Raw genomic sequence first — 5,028 nt, forward strand, 5'->3', positions numbered from 1 at the left:
TTTTATGCATCTTCCTATGCATAATTTTATTTTAAATGAAAATGAGACTTCTGAATTAAAATTCAATCTTTTATGCATAAATTCAATTTGGATAATTGACATTTTTGAATTAAAAATCCATCTTTTATGCATCTTCCTATGCATAAATTCAATTTGGATGAGAATTGACATTTTTGAATTAAAAATCCATCTTTTATGCATCTTCCTATGCATAAATTCAATTTGGATGAGAATAACGCTTTTGAATTGAAATCTTATTCTTTTATGCATCTTCCTATGCATAAATTCAATTTAGATGAGAATGACACTTTGAATTAAAAATCAAACTTTTATGCATCTTCTTATGTATAAATTCAATTTGGTAGGAATTACACTTTTAGAATAAAAGAATTTCTCTTATGCATCTAAGTTATGCATAAAATCCATTTATTTTGAAAATCACACTTTTAGTATAAAAAGAATATCTTTTATGCATACCTCTATGCATGAAATCCAATATGATAAAAGTAACACTCTTACAATAAAATAATCAACTTTTATGCATACCTCTATGCATGAAATTTAATTATGATAAAAGTCACACTTTTATAATAAAATAATCAACTTTTATGCATACCTCTAACACTTTTGATATAAAAATTTATCCATTATGCATACCTCTATGCATGAAAGTAAAAATGATAAAAGTAACACTTTTGATATAAAAATTTATCCATTATGCATACTTCTATGCATGAAAATAAAAATGATAAAAATAACACTTTTGATATAAAAATTTATCCATTATGCATACTTCTATGCATGAAAATAAAAATGATAAAAATAATACTTTTGATATAAAAATTTATCCATTATGCATACTTCTATGCATGAAAGTAAAAATGATAAAAGTAACACTTTTGATATAAAAATTTATCCATTATGCATACTTCTATGCATGAAATTAAAAATGGTAAAAATAACACTTTTGATATAAAAACTTATCCTTTATGCATAATATAAAAATTCAATTTCTCCATGATTATAATGAAATTATTTCAATTAATCTAGGATGATAATTCCTAGAATATGGCAGGAAGTCCTCTTTTTATGCTTTGAATGAAATTATTTTATGCATAATTTTTATAAAAATTTTGCCATAGCTCCGCTGCTATGAGACTGATAAATCTCAATTTTTCTAAGGGATAAAGATTATCATCAAGGAAATAATTAAAATGATCTCTAATTGGATCATTAATCCATAATGGATTGAATCATCAATATACATAAACTAAAAGCATAGAAAAAAGCCATTAATTTGGCCTCAAGCATAGCTTAATCTTGGATTAAGAAAAAGCTTTATGAAAAGCTTCATTTGGATTGAGAATGGGTCATGAGTATGACCATTTCTTGAGTGAGAGAGAGAAATTACATAAAAACCATTAGAATTTAAACATAAATAGAAATTTATGTAATTCTTTACTATCATTAATCAATTAACTTCAATAGCATTCATCAAATTATGTAACTCTTCACTACTATTCATCAATTAACTTCAATAGCATTTAAAAACCATATTACCAATTAAGCTTCTCAAGCTTGAGAGGGGTTGAGAAGAGAGAAACATTGAGAAATTATAGAAAAGATCAATATTCACTAATTACCTTACAAATTGCTTGATTCTTTGTTCACGGTAGAGGCCCCCAACCAATCAATTGGTTAAGTATGTTGATGGAGCCACCAATGGGGATTGAAGAAAGAGGGAAGCTCTAAAAACTAGTGAATTATTAATGAATTCATAGTTCTTGGCTTAGGTGGAGTAGAGTAACGATGCATAAACACTATATATTTTTTTTCAACAAGGGAGGCTTCTATTTATAGGAAAATAAAAGCTCCTAACCAAACAAACTGATTCTAGAATTTTCCAACTCAGTTTGGTCAATTTTTGACCATTTTTAGGTCAGTTGAGCTAACTTTTTGTAACTAGACTTGAATTAGGAGAGAGGAGAGATGAAATATCTCAATTTTTATGAGTTTAAAACTCATTCAAGCATGTGAAATATGCACGTCCTTTAAAGAACTCCCCTTCCTTACATATGTGTCAAAATGGAATCATTATACCCAAAATATCTCATATTTTTAATATTGCTCATAGTTTTTTACTAATAAACCTTGTACATTTTCAACTCTTCATCTTATGTGAAATATGCACCTCCTTTAAAGAACTCCCCTTCCTTACATATGTGTCAAAATGGAATCATTATACCCAAAATATCTCATATTTTTAATATTGCTCATAGTTTTTTACTAATAAACTTTGTACATTTTCAACTCTTCATCTTATGTGAAATATGCACCTCCTTTAAAGAACTCCCCTTCCTTACATATGTGTCAAAATGGAATCATTATACCCAAAATATCTCATATTTTTAATATTGCTCATAGTTTTTTACTAATAAACCTTGTACATTTTCAACTCTTCATCTTATGTGAGCATTTTCTCATTTTTGGGTATCTTCTTTTTCAAATTGGATTTATCTCCTCCCTACACATGGACTGATGCTATTGGCCCATAGGAACCTTAATTGGACCATAATCCAAAAATTTCTGAAAATCTAGACCCTTAGGCTAAGGTCCTTTATACCCATTTCCAATTAATTCCAATTGCACATTGGAAAGTTCTTTTTGAATTTCTGTTTCAGGGAAACTTGTTTTAATAAGATGAGATAATTTTCTATCCAAAAATATTAAAAATCTGAATATTCTCTCTCTAGAATATTTTCTCTCTCTAGGTTAAAACAGTTAGAAACAAGTCTTTTATATTTCTGAAGAGGGATTGATTACAGGGGAAGATGCTGGACATTTTGAGAGGCTGGGGAGGAATCTTACATTGTCTTAATCTTCCTCATGGATATGTTCTTCGTGCATGGTCTAATGCACCAAAAAAAAAATTCCAGAGAGTGTTATTGGGTGGTGGAATGCTGGAACAGCATTCAGGCACCAAATAGCACTCTCTGGATTTTTTTTTTTGCTCTCTGTTCGCATGTATAAACGCGTCAGAATTGCTTAAAGTCGCGTGTATATACGTGGAAAATGTGTAAAACACGCGTGTATAAACGCGTCAAATCTGAGAAATACGCGTGTATAAGCGCATCTAAAGTAACAAAATGCATGTATAGAGACTTGTATCAACGCGTCTAAATTCATCTGACCTGACAGAACGCGTGTATATGCCCGTGTATGAGCGCGTCTGAGTAGTCCTATACACGCTGTCGTGCTGTGGCACGTCTATGCAGTGAAAGCATGTTCATGGCACAACTTATGTGGAATCTGGGCTTGTAGAAGGCCTGTCCGGAACGTGGTTGGCAGCAAATGATATCAGCTACTTGGGTTTGAATGTGTGGAAACCGGCAAGCAATTGATGATATGGCCAATGTGCCTTGACATGGTATGAAAAGAAGTATAATTGGATGGCCATCTCCCAGGCATTAAATAAAATAAATAACAGTAAATATGGCCATTAATTAAAAAAAAAAAAAGCTACGTGGAGGTTAAGGATGCTGCCAGCGCCTCTTCTAGAAAGGTGGCGAGCTGGCGGCCTGAGGGAAAAAGAGGATCGTCTGACGGGAGAAGGGGGGTAGCTGTGTGTGGAAGGGGGGGGGGCTCGGGGAAGGGGCCTTTCTCTGTACATAATCTCTCTTCCCGAGAAGGATTGCAGTATACAAACAGATCTGCTAGCCAGTTCCACTTCTGCGTTGGAGACCCAGTGAAGGAAAGAGATGCATCTTTTGATTTCAGTGCAAATTTAACCTTCTTGACAGCATGTTTGTTTGAAACAGAAGCAACTATGTTGGACCGACTATGCAGTGCAGGGGAAATCAAAGCCTATATTGATTCACTTGTGAATCTTATAGAGAGCAGCGAATCAGGAACTGTTGCTTCACCCCAACACCTCTCAATAGTGACAGAGTTTCTACCACGGGGAAGTCTATTCCAGCTGCTGCACAGAAACAATCCAGGATTGGATTGGAGGCGGAAAGTGCGGATGGCCCTAGACATAGCTAGCGGAATGAACCATCTTCACTGCTTGAACATTGTGCACCGGGATCTGAAGTCTTCTAACCTTCTCGTTGACAAGAATTGGACAGTTAAAGTGGGGGATTTTGGCCTCTCAAGGTTGAAGCATGCAACCTACCTAAGGTCGACATCTGGAAGAGGCACGCCACAATGGATGGCTCCTGAGTTGCTTCGGAATGAGCCTTCGAATGAAAAGGCTGATGTGTATAGCTTTGGAGTTGTTTTATGGGAGCTGGCAATGGAGCAGGCCCCTTGGACAGGCTTGCATGCCATGCAGGTTGTGGGCGCTGTGGGGTTCATGAATCATAGGCTGCAAATCCCAGAGAACGTGGATCCACTATGGGCTGCTATGGTCAAGTTTTTGGCTGCCAATGGCTTTTGTCAGGACTATATTGATGCCTTTGTGGGTTGTGGACCTTGATGCATTCCATGGCTATGTTGATGATTATGATGTTGATGGAAACGCATAAGAAGTGACAGGCTGACGCAGAGCTACTGGGAGGCTCATAGAGGCTAAAATACCATAAGTGTTGTGTTTTGGTGACTTATGTGCACTACTTGTCTCTGGTCTTCACAAAACTCTTTTCCAAAATAATATACTATATGATTGCATTGATGAGGCCATGTGTTGATGACCTGCTCTCACAGCCAGACACCCAGTGTGTTCCCGGCTAGACCGCACACGTCACGACAACGCGCTTTTACACGCATGTCTCTGGCCGCGATTATACACGCGCTGATACACGGGCCTGCTACTTTTTTTCACAAGTCATTTTTAGCGGCTAGGAGCGCGGGTATGAGCCCGATCCCTTGTAGTGATATAATTTGATCATTTGAGTAAATTTCAACGCTTTTTTTCTCATCAAGATCAGGCACAGCCGTTGATCCACTCAATTGAGAAATTTATCAGGGAATTTAACTAGCTAATCGAATCCTAGCGTAATCTTAATATTTTTCAGTTTGATTATTAAA

At 35.2% G+C, this 5,028-nt stretch overlaps 1 pseudogene; it reads left to right on the forward strand.

The window, feature by feature from the left end:
* Positions 1-3,732: 3,732 nt before the first annotated feature.
* Positions 3,733-4,686, forward strand: LOC147607127 (serine/threonine-protein kinase EDR1 pseudogene; annotated as a pseudogene).
* Positions 4,687-5,028: the final 342 nt, after the last annotated feature.

Source organism: Cibotium barometz, chromosome 56 (assembly GCF_041138505.1).
Source record: "Cibotium barometz isolate CiBa-2024 chromosome 56, ASM4113850v1, whole genome shotgun sequence".
NCBI lineage: Eukaryota > Viridiplantae > Streptophyta > Polypodiopsida > Cyatheales > Cibotiaceae > Cibotium > Cibotium barometz.